The following is an 18,907-nucleotide window of genomic DNA, read 5'->3' as shown; positions in this document are numbered from 1 at the left end:
GGACAGATGATTCTGCCTCCTTCACCTAAGACAGCACCGACTTGGAGGTCTGCATTTTTAACATACGTCCCTCTCTGTTCAGTGCTTTCATCAGCTACATGGTAAAGTCAGAGGGGGGTCTTGAACTATCCCCTCAGGGGACCCTGCCCGTCTCAGGAAGGAACCATGTTCAGGGAGGAGCATGGTCTTTTCTCTGTGCATGAGAAGATAGCTCTGGCGTCTCCTCTTCTATATAAGGACACCAGCCCTAACGGATTAGGGCCCCACCCTTACGACCTCCTTCCAGGCTCCATCTTCAGATACAGTCACGTTGGGGGTCAGGCCTTCCTGGTTTCCCCTCCCTCCCCTGTCCGCTGTATATGCACTAGCCACTACATGCCAGACACGAGTTAGAACACAACATGAACAGAGCCGGCTCAGCCCTCGTCCATGGAGCTCACATTCCATGGTGGAGACAACATAAGCAAGTGAAGCCAGACCTTCCTCTGTGGTCCCAGAGTGACCCAGGGCGTCACTCCCATCCTGCCACCCCTTTTAGAAGGAAGTTCAAAAAATTCTTTTCTTTTGAAAAAAAAAAAAAGTTGTTTCTACCAAGTGGCTCTGGAATTCTACTATAGCAGACTTCAGTGTGAAAAGGGTTTGAGAGAAGCTTTCGTTGCCTGTAAGCATCTCCTCCTCTTCTAGCTGACTCATCAGGTTCTCTTTGATGCAAAGCAAACCCAGACCCCGAGACGCTGATATTTGCAGAAGAGACAAGGTATTTGCAGGACAGTCAAGTGCAGAAGTGACAAAAACCAATCTCAGCTCAGGCCCCCACAAAAGGGTGAGTGGCTGGGGTATTTATGGGTTAGGGGATAAAGCAGCAGGGCGGGCTGAGCCTGGGGAGCGTGGGGAAAGGTGATCGGAAACAGGTGCAGCCTGTCCTTCTGCGCAGGCGTGACTAAGCCTCCGGCCTCTTCATGGAACACGGATTCACAGGTGAAGGCACTCAGCCAATCAGAGGGTGGCATTTTTAGCCCTCTGACATCTGAAGGTCGTTAAGGGGAGCTGGTGCATGCCCAGTTGGTGGTCCTAGCCTATCTTAACTTATTCAATTCTAACCAGCTCAAACTAGGCACAGCTGACTCCAAGTTTCTGGAGGGAAAAAAAAAAAAAACTGGACAAACATCTTATTAAGCTACATGCCACTTGGAGGACATGCATGTCCTTGATTAACGAAGGCAGATGAAGTGGATTTGACTAATGATTTTCCATGGTCTCATCTCCAGAAATAGAGGTACCATGCTTCCCAGTGCCCTTTAAGCTAAGTGGGGCCAGGAGGCATGCTCTCAATGGTTGGTGTGGATGGAAGAGGCATTGTGGGTCACTTCACTGAAGCATTTCATGGCAGGTGAGTGAGCTCCAGAGCTCTCCACCTTGCGCCATGATGGGGGAGCCAGCGCTGCGAGATCCACACCACGCTTGGTGGGACACCAAGACAGAGTCCCCCCTCAGCCTCCGCGATCGTTGAGTCTACTCAGGGACACTCCCCTCGAGGACCACCTGGACCTTCAGTGAACCTCACATGAGAAGGAAAATAAGCATCTAAGTTCATAGACAACAAACACATTTTTGAATCAGTTACCACTGAGATTTGGGAGCGTTTGCTGCTACAGCATAATTTCAGCCCTCTATGTTTAATTAGGGGTTATCATGATGGGTGGAGAGCACTTGTCATGAAGAGCCTCAGAAAAACATTCTGGTTCTACTTGGAGTGTATGTCTAAGATCAATAAGATTAAAATGAAACAGTTTTATTTTGTTCTTACTTTAAACACATCTTTTCTTAGTGGAACTGAAGAGGAGATTGCAGAGGCTGGTGAATGACCTTTTTTCAATTCTTTGCTGGCACTACCACTAGTAAAGGATATTAAGACAAGAACTCAGGTGTTTGGGGGGTTTCTTAAGGGCCAACTCTTATTGCAACTTAATTAAGAAGCTCAGCTGAGAAGCATCAGGCTATTAAACAGAGGTTGACGGAGCCTTGGTTGACTCAGAACTGCATAGAGACACAGCCTTTATTAGTCTTCTTTGCTTCTATGAAAGCAAAGTAGGTTTGTGTTCCATTTGGGGACGAATCCATCCGTCACTGTGAAATCTCTGAGGACAGGCAGGTCCATTTCAAACCTAATTTGCAGTTGGCTTTTCATTTTAGTGGTTTTGGAATGGGATTCATCTGCCTAACCCCTAGTGTGTTTGGTTACCTCATGCAAATATTTAATACCCACTGCGAAATTTCAGTAGAACACTAACAATTTGTTTTCCCTGCTTTCAGCCTCATTTGTCAAAGCTATTGACCCAGGTCCATAAAGAAATGTCACTCTCGCCCCCTTGGCAATGGTTTTATGCAAATAGCTTTCGAGACTTAATTCTAGGGAAATGTTTAGGGAGCAAGAAGATGGGGGTGGGGGAGAGAAGATAGACCAAGATGGCAGCTACACAGAAAAATGGAGGGGAAGGAAGAAGGAAGTGGAGGAGAGATGGGGTCGTGGAGAGAAGGGAAGCAGGAAAGAAGGAACAAGTTCAGGGGCACTAGACTTTCTGTGCAACACAGAGTTCCTTCCCTGGGCACCTCCCAGCCCTGCCATGAGGACAGACGTGAGACAATGATCCTAAAAGGGTCAAATACCACTCACAGAACTTCTGACGCTTACAGTTCGAACAGAGAGAGAGAGAAGCCAGAAAAATAATCGTGGGAGTAAGAGCAAAGATTGCCTGACAGAGGAAGGCATACCTGGGGCTCCACCTTGCTTTCCAAGGGGTTTATATATATGTGGGCATGGGCAGTTCAAAAGCTTCTAACTATTTTTGCTGTCTAAACTGATCTGCCCAAGAACACTCTTGCTACGTCCTCAGCAAGTCTGTTGCCTTCTCCCATCCCCCTGCTTCATAATATTCCTTCTCGAATTTTGCAAAAGAAAGGCATGTTTTAGCCATCCAAACTCTTCCTGTGAGGCTTTACCTCCAGGTATACACACCTCCTGGGCATCAAACCAAGGAGCAACTTAGCACGTGGCCTCTGGGCCAGAGCCCCTCTCACCAACACTCCACCACGCTCTCTATCCATCTTTTGAAGAGATGCATTTCCAATATAAATATTCTCCTAATGTTTAAAAATCATCGCATTTTGCTTTTTATACTATTTTCATGAACTGAGTTCTTCTGATAATTCAATCCAAAATATATTTTTAAGGACTTTCCTGGTGGTCCAGCGGTTAAGCCTTTGCCTTTTAAAGCAGGGGGTGCAGGTTCGACCCTTGGTCCGGGGAGCTAAGACCCCACATGACTCTTGGCTAAAAGAAACACAAAATATATAAAACAGAAGCAGTGAAAGTCGCTCAGTCATGTCCACCTCTTTGCGACCCCATGGACTATACGGTCCATGGAATTCTCCAGGCCAGAATACTGGATTGGGTAGCTGTTCCCATCTCCAGGGGATCTTCCCAACCCAGGGATCGAACCCAGGTCTCCCACATTGCAGGCGGATTCTTTACCAGCTGAGCCACCAGGGAAGCCACCGGGGAAAACAGAAGCAATATTGTAACAAATTCAATAAAGAGTTTAAAAAAATGGTCCACGTCAAAAAAGTCTTATACATATATATATACATACACACACACATATATATATCACCCTTAGGGACTTCTATTCACAGTAAATTTTAAAATTCACATATACATTTGAAGCCCACAGGGGCAGAGACCTGTTTTACCTGAGCGACCACAAAGCACCCAGGCCACCTGCTCGTAGAGCCTCGTTTTTCAATATGCAGGTAGATCCTGACTTCCAGAAGCCACTGGAAACTTCCGTATTTACAAACAGCCCTGTGGTCTCGATCAGGTCCCCTTAAAATGCAGCTATGTTGCAGGTTGCCTTCTCACTGAAAAACAGTTTCGTGGGTTGCTTTCCGTTTCCATTCAGCCTGCAGTGCAGTCTCATCCATTTCATTAATCTCAGTTGTATTTGCATCTCACTGTTTCATTTTTTCCAAAAGAGCCATTTCCTGGCTAAGACCATTCATCTTTCAGGCTTCTCCAACTTCAAAGGCTGTGCTGAGTTGACTTAAACTACTCCATAATACTGAAAATCCCCTGAAAGACTACTTTATTATACACAAATACCGCAGAAGCCGCTGCTAGCCTTTGGGCTCAAGTTCATGTTTCTGGGATCATTTATTCCATTTAGTATCAGACTATTCTGTTCATTTGACCTCCTAAGTGTATACAGTATTTTACAAGGTCACCAGCACCTCTATAAAACTGTCCCTCTTCCAAACAATAGCCAGGACCCAGGTCTTATCTTGGAAAAATAAAAACTAAAACGTCCTAACAATTGGCATCTAAATATGGGAAACTGATGGAGACAGTTATAGACTGTAAAGGTTAAAAGGAAATTTAAAAATCAACTACTCCATAATATTGCTGCCTCAGCGTCCATTCGTGAGGCCAGGCAGCCTACAGGGGCCTGAACGGACACCAGCCCCTCCTGCATGCCTGCCTCAGGGGCTCCCACGCCCAGGACCGCTGGCGGTGGGAGGCCTCTTAGGACCCGGGTTGCAAAGCAGGAGGGGAGTGGAGGCCTGTGAGCAAAGCTTCCGCTGCTGCTCCCCTCACTAGCATTACGCCGGAAGCATACCCAGCCCTCACCGCAACCCCTTCCGCCCCCCCGCCAAGCCACCCTCCCCCTCCTCTCCACCATCCTGGTCTCCCAGGAAACCGGTCCCTAGTGCCAAAAAGGTTGGCAACCGCTGCCCTACTTAAGAGCCCACTGTGTCACCAGTAACGTTAAGTTCCTAATATGACTCCCGCAATGACCTTTATCGTCAACTCTTCCCCATACCCCAGGGCCTTCCTCTTGTGTGCCGCTCAAACACCTCTATCACCTCACAGCTCCAGAGCTTACCCAAACCCTTCTCTTTTTGCTTAAATTGACTAATCCGGCCTTAGTTCAGGGACCCCACAGGGCTCCCCTGCGGACCCTAATCAAGGCACTCGCCCCAGGTCCTGCGGCACCCTCCCGGCCTTGACTTCCCCAGGGGCCCCTCCAGATGTGCCATGTACTGCCTCCAGGACCTGTGAGCACTAAACCTTCATATTTCACTTTCCCTGAGAGTCTTTTGTTGAATCTGTTTCATCCAATACGCAGGACTCTGTTTAACAAATGTTCATTTAACAAAGTTGCAACAGAATGGAGGTTGGACTTCTGTTCAGAGATGATTATTCACCAGGAATCTGAGTTTTAATCAATTATTATTTACTTGAACACAACGTGGATGGGAGAAAAGTTTAGCCCTTCCTGGGTTCCAAACGTTGAGTGGTGGGCCAGCCTGAGTTACCAGCTAAGGTGTGTGGTCCTGCCCACCAGCTCTGTTGTAGGACAGTCCAATCCACGCCCCAGCAAAGCTATACATCACTGTATGTGATGAAGTGTGGTGGTCATCTGGGCTATTTGCTAAATACACAAGGCCCTCCTTCCTTCTAGACAGCATTGCACTTCCCCACCATATTTGAAATTTGGTGCAGCCGTGTGACTGGCTTTGCCTGTGACGTATGAGTAGAAGTGGAGTGTGTTATTCTTGAACCATTCCCTTAAGCCCCTTTATCATCCACTGGCCATAGTGGTATAATAGAAACAGCTGTTGAGCTGAAGGCTGGGCCCTTAATGAAAACAATCTACAGAAATCCCTGCTGTAACAGAGGTGGAAACGCAGAATTTATGAGAATTAACTATTTCTTATCTCAAACAACTGAGATTTGTTATTGCAGCATACTGGGCCATTCTGACTGACACAGAGTTATTTACTAGTTAAAGCTTCATTTGCTGCTGCTGCTACTGCTAAGTCACTTCAGTCGTGTCCGACTCTGTGCGACCCCATAGACAGCAGTCCATCAGGCTCCCCCATCCCTGGGATTCTCCAGGCAAGAACACTGGAGTGGGTTGTCATTTCCTTCTCCAATGCATGAAAGTGAAAAGTGAAAGAAGTCGCTCAGTCGTGTCCTACTCTTAGCGACCCCATGGACTGCAGCCCACCAGGCTCCTCTGTCCATGGGATTTTCCACGCAAGAGTACTGGAGTGGGTGGCCACTATTTACAACTTGTTAAATCTGTAATGCATCTTATTTTGGTTTTGCTGTTTAGTCGCTAATTTGGGTCCAATTCTTTTCAACCTCATGGACTGTAGACTGCCAGGCTCCTCTGACAATGGGATTTCCCAAGCATGAATACTGGAGTGGGTTGCCATTTCCTTCTCCAGGGGATCTTTCTGACCCACAGATCGAACCTGCATCTCTTGCTTGGCTGGTGGGTTCTTTACCACTGAGCCATCTGGGAAGCCCTTTATTTTGGTTACTGTGCTTTTTTTCCACCTATAGAACCTCAGTCCTTTGCATGATTTGCATTTTTAAAATACATTTTAGAAAATTTAGTTTTAAGCGGAGGATCATTGGTTTACAATGTTGTGTTGGTTTCTTCTGTACAACAATGTGAATGAGCCATAAGTATGCATATATCCCCTCCCTCCTGAACCTCCCTCTTACCTCCCCCCTACCGTATCCCCCTGCTCCAGGTTGTTATAGAACACCAGGTTGAGCTCCCTGAGTTATACAGCAACTTCACATTTGCTACCTATTTTACATATGTTAATGTATGTATATTTCAATGTTACTTTCTCAATTCATGATCTGCATTTTAAATCCGCCTTTTGGAACCAGTTCTGCAAACTGCCAAGCTTGTATTTTGTCCTTGGTATATATTTGACTTCAGAAAGGACCCAAGAGTTTACCACCATGATTTATTCTGCTGCCAGCCAAAGCCCTTTGACCATGGGGTCTGTGCTCAGGGAACTAATCCTGGAGGCCATGACCTCTGTAACATTTCTCGGCAATTCCATTTTCTGCTTTGACCCAGGGTCAGAGACACTGGTCAATAAGCCAGCCCGGTGTCCATCAAAATTTGATTTAAATAAGAATGTAAACAGGAAGGTCTTTGCAAGAGAAATGTCATGTGCAGCTAATGGAGACCAGAGAACAAGATTCATCAGCCCTGGAAACTCAACAAAACTGGTGAACCAGACCAAAGGGCATGACCTGTAATCCAACTCAGCAATGACAGACCCAGATGCATCCTGCATAGTCCATTCACCTGGTGATTAGTGAACCCTAAAAGCTGGTGGGAACCTTCACTCCTTTAAGACAGCAACATAGATACCCAAACTCCAATTTAGATAATCATCCATTGCAGAACGATGAAAAAAAATCTCATCAAGATCGAAACAATACTTTTCTCTCCACGCATGGAATTGTCTCCTCGTTTGTCTAAGGCCTTAGCAGATCAGAGATCCAGCATTCTTAAACTCTGAGTGGTACCAGGGCACCTAATCCAACATCAAAGTCTTGAATGAGGTCAGCTTCTCCTGGAAAATTCTTGAGGGTATGTATCATCACATTTCATCAGTTCTGGCTTTAATTTTTCCTCTCAGTTTCTTAACTGTAGACCTAATTGAAACCACACAAGGCTACTTGATCCCTCTATCTTAAAGGACAGAAGGACACCTTCTGGAGGATGAAGGGAGAGAAATAACAACTGGAAGACTCTTCTTGCAGAACCAGCTGAATCTAGAGACTGTGTGTGTGTGTGTGTGTGTGTGTGTGTGTGTGTGTGTTAGTCGCTCAATTGTGTCTGATTCTGTGTGACCCCATGGACTGTAGCCTGCCAGGCTCCTCTGTCCATGAATTCTCCAGGCAAGAATACTGGAGTGGGCTGCCATTCCCTTCTCCAGGGCATCTTCCTGAATCAGGGATCAAACCCATGTCTCTTACGTCTCCTGCCTTGGCAGGCAGGATTTTTACTGCTGAACCACCTGAGAAGCCCCTTGAGACCTAATAGTGATCAGCTATCCGATGTGACATCAGAGACCCTCTACAACCCAGTGTTGTGGTCTGCAATCCTATGGTGGCTACAATAATCCCTCTACATATGAACCTTCAAGCTGCTAACTTTCAAAGATATGAATGTGTATCTGGTTCCAGCAAGGAACCAGAACCTCTGCCATCAACATCAGGCAGGAGTGGAATTGTAGCTTGTCTTCCATCTCCAATTGCTGACGATCCTTCAGCTCTACCATCTCCCATCTCATTCCATCTCATTCCTAGGTCTCCTGAAATGTCTCTGATAGGCCACTCAGTGTGCTGTTACTGGACTAGGTCTGATCAACAGTGAAAGGGCTCTGGACTTACCTGTCTTACTCTCACTCCTCCAGTCGGTAGCTCTTCTTGCCTGTTCGCTCAATGCCAGCCTCTGTGTGTCCAGCTGTTGAACTGCACTATTGTACTTTCCAAGATATTGTACTGTAAGATTTAAAATGTTTATTGTTGTGTTTGTTATGTATCATTTGTGTGAAAAGTATTGCAAACCTATTATAGTCCAGTACTATATAGCTGACTGTGTTAGTTGGGTACTTGGTCTAACTTTGTTGGACTTAATGAACAAATTGGACTTGCAAATGTGCTCTCAGAACTCGTTTGTATATAAGGAACTTACCGTACTTCTTCTTGGCTGAGACAGTGGACACTCCGTTTTAAGTGTAAACATCATAAATCTGAAAAGATTGTATCAGTCAGGACCCTTGGTTTCATACAACAGAAAACGTGAGTTCAGTTCAATTCAGTTCAGTTCAGTCCCTCAGTCATGTCCGACTCTTTGCGACCCCATGAACTTCAGCACGCCAGGCCTCCCTGTCCATCACCAACTCCCGAAGTTCACTCAGACTCATGTCCATCGAGTCAGTGATGCCATCCAGCCATCTCATCCTCTGTCGTCCCCTTCTCCTCCTGCCCCCAATCCCTCCCAGCATCAGAGTCTTTTCCAATGAGTCAACTCTTCACATGAGGTGGCCAAACTACTGGAGTTTCAGCTTCAGCATCATTCCTTCCAAAGAAATTCCAGGGCTGATCTCCTTCAGAATGGACTGGTTGGATGTCCTTGCAGTCCAAGGGACTCTCAAGAGTCTTCTCCAACACATAGTTCAAAAGCATCAATTCTTTGGCACTCAGCCTTCTTCACAGTCCAACTCTCACATCCATACCTGACCACTGGAAAAACCATAGCCTTGACTAGACGGACCTTTGTTGGCAAAGTAATGTCTCTGCTTTTGAATATGCTATCTAGGTTGGTCATAATTTTCCTTCCAAGGAGTAAGCGTCTTTTAATTTCATGGCTGCAGTCACCATCTGCAGTGATTTTGGAGCCCCCAAAAATAAAGTCTGACACTGTTTCCACTGTTTCCCCATCTATTTCCCATGAAGTGACAGGACCAGATGCCATGATCTTCGTTTTCTGAATGTTGAGCTTTAAGCCACTTTTTCACTCTCCACTTTCACTTTCATCAAGAGGCTTTTTAGTTCCTCTTCACTTTCTGCCATAAGGGTGGTGTCATCTGCATATCTGAGGTTGTTGATATTTCTCCCAGCAATCTTGATTCCAGCTTGTGCTTCTTCCAGCCCAGCATTTCTCATGATGTACTCTGCATATAAGTTAAATAAGCAGGGTGACAATATACAGCCTTGATGTACTCCTTTTCCTATTTGGTCCATTTTTAGAGATTCTCCTGCCAAAGGCCAGACAGACTAAGTCCAGTGGGAAAGGGTCACTGCCTCAGTTCCAGTAGCTATGACGACAGTCTTGTTGTATCTCATTGGTCCTGAGTTTATCACATGTCCACCCCTGAACCAATCAGCATTGTCAGGAAAAGAAAGCCCTGAGGTCTTAGTCCAGGGGGGAGATCTGACACTCACAGGTGCACTTGCTCCCTCTCCGTCTCCAGGCCTGGACTAGTAGAATCCTAAATCCTCCTCCCTGAGGCTGACAGGGGCAGGTGGTGATGGCCGTCTCCTCCGCTCCTGCCCCCTACCCTGCTGTGAGCCTGGAATTCCATCATCAGAGATTTCCTCCTTTTTGACTTTCTACCAGTCCCTTCTCCTTGGTTGGGTGGCTGGTGGAAGCAGTTGCCTACGTTGTAGCAGGGGCTTCTGAAAGGCAATGTGGGTCTATCTCCACAGATGGAACAGAGGGCAGGGTTGGGGGTGTCAGGAGGAAGGAGAAAGCCTTGTACATTCAAGACACCACATGAGATTTCCCTTCTCCTGGCTCTCCTGGGGGCTTACCCAAGTCTATGTTGGGAGGGGTAGCAGGAGTTAATGTCGACTCCTGTGACTATTCTTGGGGAGGGGCTGCCCCAGTCGACTGACCAATGGCTCTTTTGGAGACTTTCAGGATCCTCAGAGGGTCCTTGGAGTTCAGCCAGGGCAGCTCTGTGTTCAGTCTGCTTCTGAATGCAATTTTTATGTAGGGTTTCACTTGAAGAAACTCTTCACACCTAACAACTTTGAGAGCAGCTGCTTCAGTCTAAGTTGGGATCACTTTATTTTAAAAACAGCCATTTTCATCAGGACCTTTCAAATATTGTTCTAGTCAGGGTCACTGCCCACTGAAGCTGGCACCTATGTATTAGTTGTCTATTGCTACAGAACCAGTTGCCCCAGATTTTAGCCGCTTAAAGTCAGACATATGATCAACTATAGGTCTGTGGGTGGCTTAGCTGGATCCTCTGCCTCTGGACTTCTCACGTGCTACCGTCAGGGTGTCTGCTGGGGCTGGGGCTGGGAGACCTGCTTCCAAGCTGACTCAAGTGGTTGTTTCGTTCCTCACGGGCTGTTGTTGATCTGAGGGCCTCTGCTCTTTGCTGGCTGTTGGCTGAAGGCCTCCCTTGCTTCTTTACCCCGTGGGCCTTCCCCAGAGGGAGCTCACAGAATGGCGGTGGGCTTCCTCAGAGTGAGCAGCTGAAAGGGCTCAAGCGTGTGAGAAAGGCTGAAGCCCACGGGGTTGAGCTTGTTCGACCCAAATTTCAGAAGCGACATCCGTTACTTCTACTCTATTCTACTTGTTGGAAACAAGTAATCAGGTCCAGCCCACTCTCAGGGAGGAAATCACGTGCGGACAGAATGCCAGGATGGGACCCATTTTAGAAGCTGCTCGACACACCACGTCTGACAAAATTTGTAAGAGTTGTTAGACTCAATTGTGAATAATTAACAGATTGCATTTTCTTCCATTTCCCAATTTTAGGAGAGATTTCTCTCCTGGAAATAGCCCTTGTTCACACAATGGTTGTGAACAGAAATTCTTTTGCTTTGCTGGCCTCAAACCCATAGAAAAATGTGATATTTCAGGGAAAGCGTTCCTCACTTGTTAGCTGAATTGTATCTTTTCTCCCCCTAACTCTTGCTTTTATGGACTGTTGAAGAGGATAGGGAAAGTTGGATTGAGTTGGGTTTTTTTTTTCCTGCTTTAAAGGGAAAAATCTTGGCTAGAGTTGAGTGCCTTTTAATCCCCACTATAAGAAATCTGACATTCTCGTTTTGCTTTTCACCGTCTCTAATCTTCACACGGCCCAAGGTGGGGGTATGTCCATCCAGTACGATACAACAATCCCATCCGGTAGTAACAAAGGCATGCCTGAGGGCTCCAGTGGAGACTGAAATGTCCCAAGCCCATCTCTTTTCTAAGGCGATGAAAAGTTGATCTGGGCATGACCCCAAGTGTGACTTCTCAGATTCCAAGTGGCATTGTCCCTGGCCCCTCACCCTGTGGGGGTGGGGAGCTCTTGTTTGAGGGTGGGCTCCACCAGGTAAGCAGGGGAGGTGACCAGGCATCAGGCTTGGGGGTGGGGGTGGGGGGTGGTTCAGGATCCCTGAAGTAGTTCCTGACTGGGGCCGCTCTTTGGTTCTGGCAAAGACCAGGGCTCCATGGAGACAAGGAAATAGGCAAAGAAAATGACTCATCCTGGCTCAAAGCCCAGAAAACACACGCTAATGCCTTCATGCAGACAAAAATAAGATTATGAGAGATTGAGTGCAGAGAAAGGCAACTTCGAATGGCACTTCTGTTTAATCCATCCACTCAGAAACCCAATCTTTTGAGATCCAACGTGTCAAAGAGAAAACCATCACATTAGTGAAGTTGTCTTTAAGTCAGTCCTTTCCTTTCCACAACTAATGCTCTGCCAGGGTAGACAGCACAAGCCCTCATTTGCCTTCTGGGTTCCCCTCCTCTTCCAACCCCACAGAAGGTTCACACTTTCTTAACTTGTAAAGTCATAAGGAGACAGATGATCTCACATGGGCGATGGAATCTGAGAGGAAGTGACTTACTGTTTGCAGGTAGAATCATTAAAGAACTGGTGTATGATTCTGTCTGGTCTCACGGGGGCCATGGGGATGGTGGGAACATAGTAAGGTGGTGGAGCCTCTGTTGGCCTAGATCCGTGAGAGGTTATGATAAACAGAGCTCCTCTACCAACCCTTGTATATGGAGAGAATTGGTTTTGTTGCCCGAAGCCAAGATGATGTCAGTGTTGATAATGCAACATCACCTTGCCTATCCTGACTAGTAACTTCAACCTGAACCCCAATCAACTGCTTACAGAGACGTTAAAAGCTTACAATTCCCCCTAAACATAGACACAAAGTAAGTCTGGTTCTCAGGCCCCTCCAGACAAAAACAGAGCAGCTACAGACAAGACAGCAGCTGGCTTCAGCCAACAGAAAACACTGCCCCCAAACTTGAACGTAATGAAAAGGAAAGGATCGTTTAAACTCTCTGTCACCAGGAACAGACACTTTAATGGTTCTGTCAATGGAGATCCGCAGTTGAAAATAGCCAAGTGTACACCTTTCAAGGTCTATATTTCAAACGAAACAACAGGAGGAATGAACCTGTGGGACTAAGGTGCTTGGTGCCATTCGGGAATTATTTGAGCTAAATAATTACAGTCACACACATTGTGGGGTATATTTTTTATTTAGGTCTTTTAAGAAACAGGAAGGAGAAGGTAAGAGAAAAATACATTCTACACAAGAGACTGGACAATTGATCATTAACCACAGCCTCAGAAATCAAAGGAGTATAGATTGCTTTTGTTCCTATCACAAGTAAGCTCTGAATAAATGTGAGAAATTTCCAAAATTATAAGTATGAAGCATTAAACTATGAACATGAACTCAGGGTAGTAGGCAAATGTTGTTTTTGCTCCCCAGCATTCACTCACATGCCTTTCAATAAAATCATGTCCCCATTTATTTTCCTGGGAATCTATCCCAAGCCCACGCTGGAAAACATTGATTCTACCCTCAGCTCCAGGAATGGTTGTTATGGGCTTAGTTCAGAAACCTATTTGATTCTGCCCAGACTCGTTGATCAGTTCAGAGAGGGACAGAAACCCAACAGAGCTCCATAACGAATAGTCTTAGAATCCTGCTGGGTTATTAGAAGCTAATCTGTATTTTTCTCACTCGTGAATCTGCAGGTTAACTGAATGCATTTTGCTTCAGCCTTCAGGTCAGGCTCAACTCTACGTCTTCATCCTGGGCTCCTAGGGTGCTTAGAGCCTGCCCTTCTCGTGCCCCTACCCTAAGTGCATTCCACACAAGCTTATTTAAATGGTCTTCTCCTGTCATATCCTGGCAACTCACTCCAGTATTCTTGCCTGGAGAATGCCCATGTACAGAGGAGCCTGGCGGGCTGCAGTCCATGGGGTTCCAAAGAGTCAGACACAACTGAGCGACTAAGCACAGCACAGCAGCATATCATATCCACTCATGTTCTGTTAGTCAAGTCACACGCTGCTGCTGCTGCTGCTGCTAAGTCGCTTCAGTCATGTCCAACTCTGTGTGACCCCTACCAGGCTCCTCCGTCTGTGGGATTTTCCAGGCAAGAGTACTGGTGTGGGTTGCCATTGCCTTCTCCAAGTCAAGTCACATAGCCAAGGTCAAATTACCTCAAAAGAGGCTGTAGCTCCGCCCACTCTCCAGGGAACTACCAAGAGGCCCCATGACCGAAGCAAGGGACTGAGAAGTGCTAACCCAACCTACAGCATCCACGCAGCTCTGAACCGCAGTGACAAAAGTATCACCTCTCTTTTCTGTTGAGTTGGGTTTTCATGTTACCTGTGAAGCAGAGAGTGCTGACCCAGACTCCCAGCTGGTCTCCGAGTTCCTGGCCATACCGACACGTATGTTCATTTCTCTTTCAGAAGCACCTGGGAGACTCTGTAGGGGAAACCTTAGTTGGTGAAAGATCAATGACAGGTGACAGCAGTGAAGAGGAGGAAATTCTAGTATACAAGCACCTCTCGGTTCTCAAGCCCCTCTCGGGCACTGGCTTTGAGCTGTGAGCGTGAACATCAGAGAATTCAGCCTGAGGCCAAGGCCACCCTGAATTAAAGGACTTCCTGAATCAAAGACTTGCAAAATGAAATGAGCTTCTATTCCTTCCAGACATCCACAGTCTCTAAAACACACAGTCTTCTTGTTCCCTTGTTGACACTATTAATTGATGTATGGACATGAGTCAGCGAGCTAAGCCATGCCTAGAATCAGGAAGGACTTGAGAACTGTTATTAATTCTCTGGGCCATCCCTCAGAATGTCTTAAATGTAAACAAAGCTAGTCCAGTTGACAACTATCAGCCAAGATCATTCAGGGCCAGGCCTTCCACAACACAAGAGTTAGGGAAGCACCCACTAGGACTAGCCCGCCAGAGTCTAGCCCCAGACTCTCCTCCTTCAGGCTGTGAGATCCTGGGCAGGTGATTTCATTTTTCTGAGCCTCAGCCTCCTCATCTGTAAAATGGGTCCATTGCCCTCATGTCATGTGACGTGGCTTAAGAGCATAGACTCTGGGGCCAGAGTCCCAGGGTTGGAACTGAAGTTCCTCTACATCCCAGCCATGTGACCTGGCTAAGTGACTTCAACTTTCCATCCCCTGGTTTCCTCATTTATAAAATCCAGGTGATAACAGCACCCACCTCACTGCATTATTTTGAGGATTAACTGGGTTAATAAGTAGAAGTGCTCAGAAGAGTTTGTATCACATATTTATCCCTCAGTAGGTGTTGCTATTACTATTAATACTAGTGGTTGTAATAGTGGAGTTTTCCTTCCTCCTAAGAAAGCTTAGAATTAATCACAATATGATCATAAGCGTGATGACAATTTCATGTGGTGCAAACCAGTAGCAACCTTTGTTGAATGAATGTGTAGGTGCCTGACACTCTGCTAAGCCACTTATATGCCTTACCATGCTGCTGCTGCTAAGTCACTTCAGTCGTGTCTGACTCTGTGTGACCCCATAGACGGCAGCCCACCAGGCTCCCCCATCCCTGGGATTCACCAGGCAAGAACACTGGAGTGGGTTGCCATTTCCTTCTCCAATGCAGGAAAGTGAAAGTGAAAGTGAAGTCACTCAGTCGTGTCCGACTCTTAGTACCCCATGGACTGCAGCCCACCAGGCTCCTCCGTCCATAGGATTTTCCAGGCAAGAGTACTGGAGTGGGGTGCCATTGCCTTCTCCATGCCTTACCACACTGGTTCTCACATCTTTATGATGAGGAGGATAATGAGGATGAGGGCAACTGTGACAATGCATTCTCCATCAGAGACAGGAACCATGAGACTCAGAGGCACCAGGGACCTGAGGGACTAGGGTCACATGACAAATTGTGACAGATCCAGGATTCCAACACAGGCCACCTGGTCCCAGACCTCAGGCCGCCCTAGTTCTGCTTTGTTAGAATAGGAAGGATAAGAGTGAATGTTTATTCTTTCGGTAGTATTTATTGAGTCCCTCCCAGGAGCCGAGCATAGAACAAGTCAGAGAAGGCACACTCACCTGTCTCTCCATCCATCCGTCCATTCACTCTTCTGTCCGCTCTTCATCATGCATCATTCCATCATCCATCCATCTGTACGTAACACCCAATAGTTCTAGGATGTAATGCCTCTGCCACTCGCAGAGTCATGGGATGAACCATGGATCTGCCTAAGGGGCTTCACCATATCCTTTTCACTAGAAACTGCTGTGTCCAAACTCTAATCCTAATCCTTAGTCCATATGCCAGTTTGCTGCCCCCATCTTAAGATTCAGACCCATCTCCAGGATACAAACACCTCTGGATTCCCAGCTGGTTACTGGTTGGGAGTTTTGATGCATCTTGTTGCTGCCCAGGGGCTGACCATGGTACAGCTGATCCATTAACTGTGGTTTCCCTGGCTCTGGGTTCCAAACCAGTCAAGATGTCTACACATCTCAAGATGTGGACGGATGTAGGCTGGGTAGCTGAGTGTCGTGATACTTACTTATCAGCCTCCAGCACTTTGTCAACTGCATCTTCATTTTTAAAAATACCATGAGTTAATAGTTTCTTAAATTTTAAGATATATTTGGTTTGAATTGGGCTACTGGGCTCAGAAATACATCTATGCCAAATTTATCTTTCAAGAATATTTGAATGGAACGTATCCTGTTAAAGTTGAATTTTGAAACAAAATATACATATTCAATTCTTTAAGGAGCTGAGGTTTGAAGAGGCGGGTTGAAAGAAAGAAAGTTTGACATCTAGCTTTGAATCTGTGACTGACAGTCTAGTTAGTTAGCACTGTTCATTTAGATATTTGGTTTAGTACAGGTGACTAAAAATTCTTATTCATATTAATAGAATTAAATGAATATGCTAAGTAGTCACATTTCAAAAATTTTGGAAAATAAATTTTTAGGTGGAAAAATAAAGGTTTTGATTTATAATACAAGGTCTTCCATGGCATAGCTCTGGTGCTTTGTTCTTCTGTATTTATGATGGTCTCCCTGTGTTTCTTAGAGATGAGATCACAGGTATCTATAATGCAGATCCCATTTATACATTTGAAGGAGGGAAGGAAAAACAAGAGAAGTGAGACAGGGACATATTCAGTTGTTCATTTTCTTTCATGGAAGATAGCACATTACCCCCCCCCCAAAAAAAAAAGAGGAAGAGGAAAGGAAAAATTCAAAAGCACTTATTAGAGAAAATGGAGCAGAGACATGACTGATTAGGTTTGTGTCAGAGCTTGTTGGCCTGTCCAATAGTCCTTCTTTCTTTTTAACTGAAGACTTATTTTTATTTCAAGAAGCAGTAGTCCCAGCTAAAAATATTTACCAGGTTTCCTTTCATCCTGGGTATGCAGATCTAGCCAATGTTTACTAAACATGTTACAAGGTGGTACCTCTAGGAAAATCCTTGAAAGGGAGCTAACTCAGCAGACATTGCTATTGTTTGTCTTCCAAAATTTGGTCTTATTGGCTGGAACTCTGGCAGCCACCTTGAGGCCATGGGGACAGGACTCACACTAAAGATAGAGAAGCAGAAAGCCATAAGGAGCCTCGTTCCTGATGTTATCATGGAGCCATCATAACATTCCAGGACTGCATACCTCTAGAGTTGTTTGACATGAGGAAAAATAAACCCCCAAGTTATCAGACTTGGGAGAGAGCATCTCTGTAACCTGTATTCAAAGCAGACTTTGAGAAACTCTATTTTTCAACCACCCTTAACAAACCACTCCCTAAGGTGAAAGCATGTGTATTTCTCCTCTTTCCAAGTGAACTCTTTTTTGAACTGAAGTGACAGGTATTCATGCTACTTTTTTCATCTGCGTGGAAAATGTCAAATTATAATGTATAATTTTCATTTCACCATCCTAACAAATCCTTTGTTGAAGGCAGTAACTAAAGAGCTCATTGAAGAAGTAATTTCCTGATCATCAAATTTTTGAATAGATATATTTTAATTTGCTACCCCTGCTGGGATGCCTGTTGGCATCTGTGCTAAATCTTGGAGATGTTCACTGTTAATTTTCAAAGACTGATACAAGTCAGCCCTCAGATAACCTTCATATGCATTTGTTAAGAGGCATCATAGAATCAGGAAATCAAGAGCCAGAAGGAACTTTAATTAAAGTTGAGTTTTGCTTATATAGCAATGATAAAATTTATAAAGTTGTCAGGTATCAAGGCACATTAGAGCCTTGTTTGGTCCTAGGAAAGACTTTACATATTCCAGAATTTTCCCCGGGGTGGGAGGTGAGTTTCCTGACCATCTACTCAAATCTGATCCAAGCATCTCCGATATTCCATTCCTCCCACTTAATTCAGTTTGGATCAGCCAGGGGTATAACCAGTGATCTAATCAGAGTTAATTCCAGGTCTTTGGTGGAAGCTACTGGAAATCTAGCCCCCATTCCTTTTGTCTGAGAATCTCTATGGACGCTAGGATGCAGGCACTGGGGACCAGCAGGTCCTTGAACCAAGATGTGCTAATGCCTTAGTGTGAGCGCTGGATCCAGCTATATAACTGACGCCTGCCTAAAATAACCATGTAACTTACTGTCCAAACCAAGACACTTCTGTAAATAAAGGGGAGCGTTCTTTATAATTACTACAATTACTAACTAGCAGGCATAAACCAGGGCTGTCCTGGGTAAACTCTTGACTGACCTCTCAATCCATGAGACAAGAAATCCTGTTCTTGTTAAAGCCACTCTATACCCTCACAACAGTGTCTTAAGTCAGCCAGAGAGTTGTTCTGTGCCTCACTGACAGGTTGACAAAAGAATTTGTTATTCAAGCTGGGTCACTTTGGAGAGTGAACAAGGCTGCTATTAATTAACCAAGGAGGCAAACAGGCGTGTATAGGGACGTCCTCACTCAGATCAGGACATAAGCTCACACTTGGGACTGAGCATCCTGAGTGCTAGACCTACACTGGACACAGAGGGTTCCAGGATGAATAAGACACGAAGCGCAAGTCCGTGGGCTCACTGCCTTAGAGACAGAGCACCCGAAACCACATTGGCAGCGGCAGATGCTGCGGGAGGGACCTCAGGCCAAACCTGTCAGCCCAGCTGCCCCTTTGAATTGGAGCACGTTTTCCATGTTTGCTTTTGTTCAGTAAAACCTGGCGATGACGGATTGCTGAGCACAACTGACTTGACCTCTTCCCTT

The sequence above is a fragment of the Bos grunniens genome, chromosome 13 (genome assembly GCF_055505025.1).
Source record: "Bos grunniens cultivar Pamir isolate PY7600 chromosome 13, Bosgru_T2T1.0, whole genome shotgun sequence".
Taxonomy (NCBI): Eukaryota; Metazoa; Chordata; class Mammalia; order Artiodactyla; family Bovidae; genus Bos; species Bos grunniens.
The sequence above is the reverse complement of the archived record's forward strand: the minus strand, read 5'-3'. Positions refer to the sequence as shown.